The sequence below is a fragment of the Talpa occidentalis genome, unplaced genomic scaffold, assembly GCF_014898055.3.
Source record: "Talpa occidentalis isolate TD23 unplaced genomic scaffold, MPIMG_talOcc4v2.1 talOcc4.9, whole genome shotgun sequence".
Taxonomy (NCBI): domain Eukaryota; kingdom Metazoa; phylum Chordata; class Mammalia; order Eulipotyphla; family Talpidae; genus Talpa; species Talpa occidentalis.
This window is the reverse complement of record NW_023605305.1, coordinates 43,967,767-43,979,569: the sequence shown is the minus strand read 5'-3', so window position 1 is coordinate 43,979,569 and position 11,803 is coordinate 43,967,767.

The window sequence follows — 11,803 nt, the reverse complement described above, 5'->3', positions numbered from 1 at the left end:
ACCTACCTGTTTAACATACTATGTATTTCTTATAGAATCTAAAACTGAAAATACCACACATGCAGTCACTAGGCTAGCAGGTGGCTTGAGTAATTCCCTGCTGGTCCTCAAGCTTTCTTTTGTCCTCATGCCCTCCAAGTCCCCTAGAGTTCTATATGGCTTTAGTGCCAGGTCACATCTAATACATAAATTTAACTTGTAAATTTCAGCTCCCAATCAGTCCTTCTGCTCCTCTGGTTCTTTGTATTCAACACATGTCAAATAGCTAATGCCACTGTATACTTCTGGGATTAGAAGTAAGGAGACATGTGGCTTTAGCCTTATTTTCTGTGTTTCATATCTAGCTCAGTTGGGATTGAGGGAGAGACATAACAGCATGAATCCCTTGTGTCATCTTCCTCTATGTCTCTCTCCATAGTTTCTTCATTGACCTTCTTAATAAAGGTTGAAATTGGTGCTTTAACAAAACCAGTTTACACTTAGTTTAATACAGAGCATGGTTAGAGACTAAGGTGGAAGTGGGCGCACATAACACAATGACTTTTCAGGAATCATTTGGTATCTAAACAGTAGTCAAAGAAGGGATAGGGACATTCAGAATGCTATTACACAGTTTTAGAGTGATGAGCAATTGCCTCTGGGAATGGGAAAGAGGAAGATGAAATAATGGGGCATGCAGTGACCCTGTAATGAAAAATAAATCATAGATTATTTAGAAACAAGGAAAGAATGTAGTAGTAGGCCATAACAAATAATTTTCTTTCCTTTTAAAGTAATTTTACATGTCACACAATTACTATGGTATATTCACTTTGAGCAAATGACTGCTGTTTTTGAACTAGAAAAATCTGTGAATCATTTTGATGTGTTTCATATTATTTGTTATATTCTACTTTTAAATTTAGTGTAACTTTTTAAAATAAATATGTGATGAGCAATTGTAGTAATGAACTGTCTTTGGACTATAAAAAAGGTGAGAGTGTATGCAAATATGAGGTCCTTTTTTTATTTTGTATGTTTTTTACATCATTCTTCATTTTTGTACAATGTGAGGCCCTATATTTAAAGGAATATTCCTTTCTTTCAAATTGGCAAAATGAAAGTGGGGTGAGAATTGGGAAGGAAGAGGCTTGAGAAAATTTTCCAGATGAAGAATCTGGATCTTATCAATTTCACAACCCAGGAAAGTCCTTCACATTTGGGAGCTATATTTTAATATTGAGTTGAAACAAACAGCAAGAAGGTAGATCATATTACAGAATATAAAATATTTTAAAACATTTTCCCATGCTTAAGACCACATTTTCCTCCCTAAAATTACAAAATGAATTTCATGCACACAAAAGATGGTAAACTGATTGCCCAAGAGAAATCTGTTTTCTATTTCTTTAACAGGTCTAATATGACCAACTATACCTCAAGCCTCTCCATAGAAACATGTTTCAATGTTTTTTTTGAGGATATTCAGAGGATATGGTGAGCTTAAACAAAACATGTGATTGACTATTAAAAAATGCCATCCATTTATGGTAGAATGTTCAAAATAATAAAGTATAGCTGTTATTGCAGGGGTTAGTGATTTTTTTTTTTCTAATGACCACATAGCCAGTGATTTTGTCTTCGTGGGTCACAGAGTTTCTGTTGTAACTACTCAACTCCATCACTATAATATGAAATCAGTCATAGATGAGACATAAAAAAATAAGCAGAGCTAAGTTCTGACAAAGCTTAACAAAAGCAGGTGGCAGCCTGGATTTGTCACATGGACCATCCTTGTTGACCCTTGTCTAAAAGTTTCAAAAGACCACAAATTAAAGTATGTGTTTTCAAGCAGATAAGCTTGTCTTTACATCATTGCACTAGTCATGTAACTTGTAAAACATGGCTATGCAAATCTGGTTTTCCCACTTTGTAATACAAATATTAGTATTCTACCAAATAATGATACCCAATTGCTACCAATTTGAGAAAATTCCAGAAGATAATAATTTTTAAAACATTCATACCATGTGACCTTTAAAATATTATCATCACCAATTTCTGTTTAAAATTTCCCCTTTATCCAGATTTATAGAGCCTAAAATAATGTAGAAAACTGGCAATTTTATGGTACATTTAACTGATGAGGGAAACCAGTGCAGATAACTGAGGTCCAAAAGTGACTATGTTGTCCTTGAATTTCATGGTTTACCTATCTACATATCCCAAATGCACAACATAATTATCAACTTCACTTTGTACTTACTATATTATATATTTCATACTTATCAAATCAAACTAGAAAATTAATATATTTGTTCAAAAATGTAAGGCTACTAAACCACCGTAGTGTTAGATTAAAGAATTACACAGATTCATCTATCAACAATAAAGACATCATTACAAATTATTGTATCCATATATTTGACCAAAGAGCATAAGAAAATATTAAAAATTCCCCCTTAACTATATGAGCCTCAAAGGCCCAGCAAAGTTAAGTACATGCAGCAGACAACAGCATGCTATCACCAGGTGATTCACCACATAATGCTCACATGATTTCATAATTCTCCCTTAAGTCCCAATCTCTGAAACAATGCATTTTTAAGAATTTGAAATATAATAGAATATGAAATGTGATTAAAAATCGTGTATATTAGATTGTGAAATAATTTTATTCTTTTTCTGTGTCATTTGCTATTTTGTAATTTTTCAAAAGATAAAAGAAAAGTATGGTCAGATGAGCCCATATCTACTTAGACCAATCCATTAGGCCTGCTCCCATTTGGGAGGCTAGGAGAAAACAGGGCCTGGGGAATGAAAGGTCCTCTTTGTAGGGCCTCCCTGGTGATGCAAGGGGTTGGGCACAGCACTGTGGAGCTGTCCACAGCCTCTACAGCACGAATTTGAGCCCCGGCCAGCCAGGGTGCTGCCCACATGGTACAGCAGACCTCTCCTGTCTCGCCCGCTGCTCCCCTCAGCAGTGTATCTCAGTCAGTCTGCCTGTTCTGTTCCCTGCTCTGCCTTTGGTGAATCCTCTCACCCCCCATAACCCCCCTTCCAACCTCCCTGCATCTCTGGCCTGTACCCTGGTTCTTGTATGCATGGATAAGTGAATCTTTAAAAAGAAAAAAAAAGAAAGGTCCTCTTTGTAAACTACCTGCCCTTCCCTGTTATGGGCTTCTGCTATGAAGAGGAAATTACATACTTTCAAGAAAATTTGAAGTGACTAAGAAAAATAAAAATTTTGGGGGGGAGGATCAGACACTTTGCCTTAACAGAAATATCTGTAAAATACTGTCTTTTAAGCAGATCTATTTATAAAATAGGGGGGTATAGTTCAGGGGTAGAGACTTTGACTATAGAAAATATAAAAGTGACTCCTTTTTAAAATTTGACTCAGTTAACTGACAATACCACCCATATAATTATTTGTTTTCTATTTTACTTCAGCTCACATAAGTTTTATCTTGTTCAAATAATCTCACTTTAAAAATAAATATAACTGAAACTACTCAGATCATTTAGGTCCAAAACCTGTTTTATTGAAGTTAGAGAAGCAAAATCATTGAAAAATTACTTGGTTCCCTGGATGACTGCCACAATAACTTTGAGAAATGCCATTCTATCTAAATATAACATGAGCTATTCATTTCCACAGATATAACATAAAGGTTATGAATGTACAGTGGCAAAGTGCCTTTGGGAAATAAGGTAATTATATGGATGGTTAATAACCACCCAAACTTCTTAACATTAATCATTGAAGTTCCAGGTAAATTAAATCTTCAGCTTGTGGTAACTAGGTATCTCTGTTCCACTTTTCAAGCAGTTTAGAAAATCTGACTTGTTTTATTATACAATTTTTATTAAGCTGATTTTATTGGTTCAACAGTCAGGTTCATGAATAAGAAGCAACATACCTGTCATAATAAAGGAATTTGTGTATAATGTGGGAAAATCACCAACTTTCAGATAGCTTTTTTAAAGGTCTTGTTCTTATCCTTTCATATAGTGAGACCTGCACATCTAAGCATTACTTTTTAGATGTAGATGTAGATCTAGATGTAGCTATGTGAATGTGGTATCAAAATTTCTGATCTATTAAATATACATTGTGCCCTTTTAAAATGTTAACAATTTCTATCAGGGCAATTTTTATTATTGCCACCTTGAGTACAGACTTAACTTCTCGGCCTTAGCTAGGCGTTGCTATGTAACAGTATTCCAGCCAGTTAAGAAGAGGAGCTCACTATGCCAACTTCTTAAAATAAAGTGTGTGGCTTTAGATCTCTTTCAGGAGCTGGGCAAACCAGTCACCATATCAGGACTTAACACTGAGAATGGAATCCACAGGGTAGAAAGCACCGGTGTGTCACAATAGAACCACAGCACCTCTGAATTGATTACATCCAGAATGTTATGTGAAACAGAAAAAAGATTCTGTGCTTTTTAAGTCACCATTTTCAGGTCACACTTACAAACATACACATACATACAAAGGTACATAACTGGTAACATACTCTAAAGAAACTATGTAATCATCAATGATGATAAAATAAATAATCATCATGGATTAAATGAGTATATTTTCACTTTCTGAATAATGCAATCACCATTAATACATCAATTAATGATAATAGTAATGTGTAGTTGTAGCTCTTGAAGATTCGATTAACCTTAAAGCCTCTGAGAGGGATGGTGCTGGTGAACACATTGGCTAACATTTTAATTCCCTGCAGTCTCTGTGTTCTCTCCTAACTCAGAATCTTTGCCAACCTTTGTTCCCAGGGACCCTCTTCCCTTCCATTTGCCTCTGGATACTTTCTTTTGTCATTTTTCTTCTGATCTTTGAAAGAGCTTCCTCTTCAAGACCACCCTAAATTCAAATAAAAAATGCTTGCCAATTTGGCTATGACAGTCTGTATTTTCTCTAAAGCGATCTATGCAATAATATAGTGAAATTGCCTGTTCATACTCATGAAAGACAACTTCTTAAGGGCAGGAATTGTGCCATATATAGTAGAGCCTTGATAAATATTGTTAGATAAAGCAATGGTAACATTTAACTGCTTTACTATTTTAACATCTTCTACCATACCAGAAAATAATAGGATTTTTAATAGACTACTCTGATCTTGCTTTTATAGTCTTCTTTATCTGCCTCTTAGAATATCAGCCCAAAGATTTCCACTTCTCCATATTACATACCCTTAAGCACATCTCTTCTTTCAACTCCCAAATTTTAAAAAAAGGAAAACATTAGGTTAATTTGTTCATTTATGTATACTTTTCCTTATACTAACCATAGAGGGAAATTTGAGAAATTAAGGGATAAATAAACACAACCATCAGTCAATATGCTGAACTGTATGAATGAGCTTTTCTCCTGATGTCAGCATCCTGGCATTTCAGGTGATGAGTGACAGCATTGTGACAAGGCATGCAGAAGAAAATAGAGAAAATATATCATCCTCGTTATTGGAAAGAAAGAAGCAAGATTCTTCCAGAATCTTGAGAATTCTCACATTGGACAATTTCTTGAGGGCAGTGTGCAATGCAGCACACAATCTCATCCAAATTGCTGTGTGGAAAGAACAGAAATTAAATTTATAAAGCCAGTTTTTGCACCTGCATTTCATAAAAGTGAAAGGTGAGACATTAGAATGTAGTTCACTGAAGGTGACTAGGTGATATCATCTAATTTGATCAAAGAAGGACATTTCATTTTCCAAAATAAGTGGAAGGGTGACAGGCACCTTAAAATCTCTCCCTTGAGTTTGCCTTTGAGGGCTTGTTGCCACAAGCCAGATAGCAATGAGTACAAGGTTTTCTTGTAGGACAAAAGGAATCAAGTCTTTTTGTAATTAACATTTCTTAAGGTTAATTTTCTAAGCTTTAAACTATCATGCCAATGTTATTGTTTTTTATTGAGAGAAATAAAGACTCTCTAGGTTATTCTCAGTAGAATGGAGAATCTTCCAACCTTTCAAGAAAATACATGAAGGAAAGACAAACAAAACTGCTTTCATTGTTTCATGTCACAAAGACATTGGGACATAGATCCCGAATAAATCCTATACAAAGCCTTCAAATTTTCACAATATAACAACTTAGAGCAAGATATGATTTACATAAGCATTCTGACCAACTGATGCTAAACACCCACCTGGCTAGAGAAAGATCCAGCCAGAATCCTAAGGAACATGTGTGAGAAAGTGATCTCTCAACAGTCAGGAGGAATTAGCAGCAAAACACACCTCTAATTAAACCAATGCAAGATAAAACTCTCTAGCTTATTTGATGCTGACCACAGAACTATTGGAGAATGTCTGATAGAAACATCAACCTTTGTTTTACCAGATATTTTTTTCTAGCTAAAAGGTAGCTTGAAGACCATGTATTTCTTAAGACTACACTCACCTAGTTCACAATGAAGAATTGAAGTTCTCAGCAGATGGATAGGCATTTATCTTCTTACTGGCTCAGGCAGGTAAACAATCACTGATGGCCTTCTCAGGAGGGGGCACCTTTAGAGAACAGGGTACCAGCAAATTCCCTGAAGGTAGTCAGTTTTCATGAGTGGAAGGACTTTGGTCACTCTATTAGAAGGATAAATGGCTACAGATTTGAAAGCCACTAATTATGTGCCTGATGCTCAAATAAAATCATTTGCCCTTTAAAACACACAAAGATTTTCTGCCATTTTGTGGCCATATGAGCTGCATTTGAGAAGTAAGCCAACGTCTCGCAATTTGCAAAGTATGCTTTAGTTCTTAATGGATTTTATACAATATAGTTAACATTTCAACAGTAATAGAGAAGTAGAGTAAATATTAATCTCCCTAGTCAATTAATCTAAACAGAATTGTCACCCTAAAGTAAATGAGCTTTTATACAGCTGTGTTACCCTGTGTCAAAAGGAATGGCATAAACAAAATCTGCAATTATGGACTTGGCAGTGTGTCAAGTATCTTAGATGCAGGGCCTTTCTGACCTTTTAATTTGATACAAGTAGAAATACTAATCTAGGCATAGAACAGTGTCTCCTGACCTAAAAAAAAGAGCAGGGGAATGGAGGGTGTGATGTGTCTAAAAATCTCAATAGCTGCCTTTCTTTTTTATTAGTTTGTTGCTAAGCTGTAATAGGTATTAGCATTAATGCCTTTGTCCTGAATGTAGTTGAAAGCAGAAGATTGTGATTACAAATCTAAGTATTTTACATCAGTAGGAGGCAATACACATAGGTAGGAGTTCTGACAAATGTGTACCAACACTAATGAAAATTAGGAGAATTAGCAGAGGATAAATTATAGATAGTAGAGGATATTTATTGATTATTAAATCATATTTTAAATGAACTTTCAGTGGGTTCATTATACTATAATGAATTTAACATATTGTACCTCTTTTCTGTATCTGAAATGCCATAGCACAAATTTATTATCTTTCACAACCCAAGCAATTGTTTATCTTAAAACAGCACAAATTTATTTTCTCCGAGTTCTGTAGGTCAGCAGTGTGACACCAGTCTCAATGGTCTAACATCAATTCCAAAGAGCACCTGCACCCCTATGTTTATAGCAGCACTATTTACAATAGCTAAGCTTTGGAAACAACCCAAATGCCCAAAAATAGATGACTGGATCAAGAAGATGTGGTATATATACACCATGGAATATTACTTAGCATTCAAAAAAGATAAACACATGCAATTTGCAGCAACATGGATGGCGCTGGAAGGGATCATGATCAGCGAAATAAGCCAGAAAGAAAAAGAAAAATACCGGATGGTCTCACTCATAGCAGGAATCTAGAAAACTTAAATAAGGGACCAGGAAAATGAATAACTATAAGAAAGAAAATATCGAAATCAACAAACAACTATGAACCAGAGACACTCTATGGGGGGTAGGGGGCGGGGAAAGGAGGGCTTGGGGTCAAAGTAAGGGGGTTGTAATTGTATGGGGAATATAAAAATAAAATTTAAATTAAAAAAAATCAAATGGTCAGCAGGATTTTGGGAAATCCTAGGGAAGAATCCATTTGCTTGCCTTCTTTTAGCTTCTACAAGCTGCCTGCAGTCCTTGTTTCATGGCCTCATTCCTCCATTTTCAAAGTCAGTTTACATCTTCCTTTTCAAGCTTCTTTTTCTCTGATTCTTTCTCTTCTGGCCTTGTCTTCCATTTAAAAGGATAACTGTGATTATATTGGGCCCATCTGGATAATACAGAATCATGGTCCCATCTCAAGTTCAGATGATTATTAAGTTTAGTTTCATCTGCAGCCTTCCTTGGACTGCCTAATATATTGAGAGACTCATGGTATTAAGTTGGCATCTTTGGGGGGGAAGGTAGGAATTATTCTACCTATGACACATATGATGTGTTAAACATGTGTTTCTCTGAACTCTCCTAACTTCTTAAAGCCTCTTATTGATTTATTCTTTTTAGTAGAATATCACCCCACTTCTTTCATGGCACATCTGTCCCTAGGTATACACTCAACAGCATGAAGCTCAGACCCAGTGATATCATTCACTTCTCCAAACAGATGCTACAATGTCATGGCTTTTCATTTGAATTTGCTTTAAACATTGTCTTTCTCTGCCCTCAGATGAAGCCAAAACATTATCTCTTTTGCTCCCACTTTTATCTTTGTCCATTGTGTTTCCCCATGGCGCCATAATAAAGTTCACTCACATTAAAATCATATATGTGTCAGTGTGTGATTGCAAAATGTATGACTGTCTCTACACCCGCCCCCCCCCCACCATAAGAAACTGCCAGAGGAGAGGAACTATCTAAATCCCATCACCTCTCAAGCACATAGTAAGCCTCTTTAGTATTCTTCATAGGAAGGTATATTCCATGAAAAGTGATCAATCTGCATTTTTTTTGTTTGGAACAAGCTTCTATTACAGAATAATATTCACCCTTGGGAAAATAAAATAATAATAACAATAAAAACCAAACCAAAACAAAAATAAACAGACAATATAAATCAGAGACATTCTGCAGGAGAGGGGGAGGGAGAGGAATCAAAATGAGGGCAGGAAGAGCACATGGGACTATGGCAGTGGAAATTCGATGGGGACTACACCTGAGAAAAGAAAGCATACATTGTAAAAAAAAAAAAAAAAAAGATGAACAATGGGCCTCCCCGGTGGCGCAGCGGTTGAGCGCTGGGTTGCGAAGCTGCCCACAGCCTCTGCAGCGCAAGTTTGATCCTCAGCCGCTGGGCGAGGGTCCCACATGGCACGCACACCTCTCCTGCCATGCTCGCTGCTCCCCTCAGCAGCGTACTTCGTCTGTCTGCCTGTTCTGCTCCCTGCTCTGGCTCTGGTGAATTCTCTTACCGTCCGGTGCCTCTGACTATACCCAGTGCTTGTATAAATAAACAAACAAACAAACAAATAAATAAAATTAAAAAAAGAACAATGATGTAAAATATATATAAATAAATAATTTATTAAAAAATTCACCCTTCGGTCATTCTTCAGTGCATTTATGTAATCTATCACCTTGGAAAGCCAAATTTCACAGTCAGCTCTCACACCATCTCAGTGTCTCTCTTTCTCCACTATAGTAGAGATGTAACAGACTTCAGTGACAAATGAAAAAAAAAAAATGGACTTAAGTCCTACAGATAGCCCAGATACTGAAAAGGGCTAGGGCAACCAGAGCTAGCCAAGGGAAGGGGATAGAAAAATGAAACATAATAGGAACAAAAAGCAGCTCCAGGAATTATGAGTTAGAGGCAGTAGACATAATTATTCATATATCTTGGTTCAAGGGAAGCCGACAGTAATTCTTAACTAAACCAGAATGAGCAAAGTGAGACAGATATTTCATCTGTTTACCAGATGGACATATTAATATTAACCTCTTATTCAGGAAATTCTATTGCTTTCTTATAAAAGTGATCTTTAGCAATTTTAAGATCTTGATTCCATCTTTTTTGAGGGAGATTTGAAAGAAAAGGAAGTGAGAGTGAAAGGGATAAGACTTCAATGTTTAGCTTAAAATATTGAGAAAATATTTATATTTGCCCCCAAATATTAAATCAGGGTCAGTCACATAAACTGTAAGAACCAGTAAAAAATGCAAATCTGGAGCTCTTATTCAAAAATTATTAGCAATTTCAAGGTTCATGAAACCAAGCCTGGGCCTCTTCTGGGTGCAATGTGTGTGCACATCTACACAAATTTTGTGTCTGGGAAATTGGTCTTGCATTAGTCTTTGATTTTAACCATAACACCTCCAGAATAACAAAAGATTTTACCAAAGTTCAAAGATTTTGTCTTATACTTTCAACTGAAATAGACATCTTATTTAACAGATATTCAAAGATTTTTTTTTAATAATGCTTGTTTCATCCAAAATCACTTGGCTATATATAATGTACACAGACTTTGCAGTCAAAATGAGTGAGTTCAAATTACATCTCATTGTCTTATAGATATATGAACTTGGAAACTTATCTAATCTCTGTTGTAAAAGGGTAATAAGAGTGGCATTTGCCTCATAGGTATTGGTGAGAGTTAAATTAAGTAACAGACAGGGGCCTCCCCGGTGGTGCAGCCAGTTGATCGCAGCACTGTGAAGCTGTCTGCAGCCTCTTCAGTGCAGGTTCGATTCCCAGCCAGACAGGGAGATACCCACATGGCATGGCAGACCTCTCCTGTCTCTCCCGCTGCTCCCCTCAGCAGTGTATTTCAGTCAATCTGCCTGTTCTGCTCCCTGCTCTGTCTCTGGTGAATTCTCTCACACTCCTGTGCTTCTGGCCTGTACCCCAGCTCTTGTATAAATAAAAATACATCTTAAAAAAAAATTAAGTAGGGCCTCCCTGGTGGTGCAGGCAGTTGAGGGCAGCGCTGTCGGCAGCTCTGCAGTGCCAGATCAATCCCCGCCAGCCTCGGTGCAACTCACATGGCAAGCAGACCTCTCCTGTCTCTCCCGCTGTTCCCCTCAGCAGTGTATTTCATCAGTCTGCCTCTTCTGTTCCCTGCTCTGTCTCTGGTGAATCCTCTCACCCTCCTGCACATCTGGCCTGTACCCTAGCTCTTGTATAAAGAAAAAAATTGAAAAAAAATTAACATGCACATATAAAGTATTAGAATATTTCCTGATTTACAATAAGAAATCAATTAACTATTAGCTTTTATTTATTGTTTCTAATTATGAAAAAAACGCCTCCAAGCTTTAATTTACTTGATCATCATCTAACAACTACGAAGTAACAGAAAATGAACATCTCACTAAATAGATTTATTTCCGTGATGCAAATGCATAAAGTAGTCGACTTCTTGAAATTACTTCTACTTTCTTTAATAGTTTATTCATTTCTTCAGTTGATCTGTCATGTTTTTACTGAGTCTTTCCTTTGTGCAAGATACTTTGCTAGATTTTCTTTAAGGCCAAAAACTATAAAGATTAAGGGTAGTCAATATATAACTTAGTAGGGTCTACAGGGTTCAAGAGGATGAGGAAGTGAAAGAATCTAGCTTGATTGATTAGGAAATTCATCTTAGAGGAAATGACATATGGGCTGGGTCTCCATGAAGTGTAGATAGAGTTTCAATAACAAATACTAGATGAGAGTGTTCTCCAGAGGGACCGGCATGAACAAAAGCAAGATCTGGGAATATGATCTTTCAAAGTTAGGGTATTTTTATTTTTTTATTCTATCTTGTTCTAGGCAAGACTTAAACTGTCCCATAAGGATACATAAATTTCAACAAGGTTATATGATTAACAATTATATTAAAGAAGCACTTCAGGTATTTTTTGGGTTGAGTTTAAGTTGCCATTAGTAAGAAGCA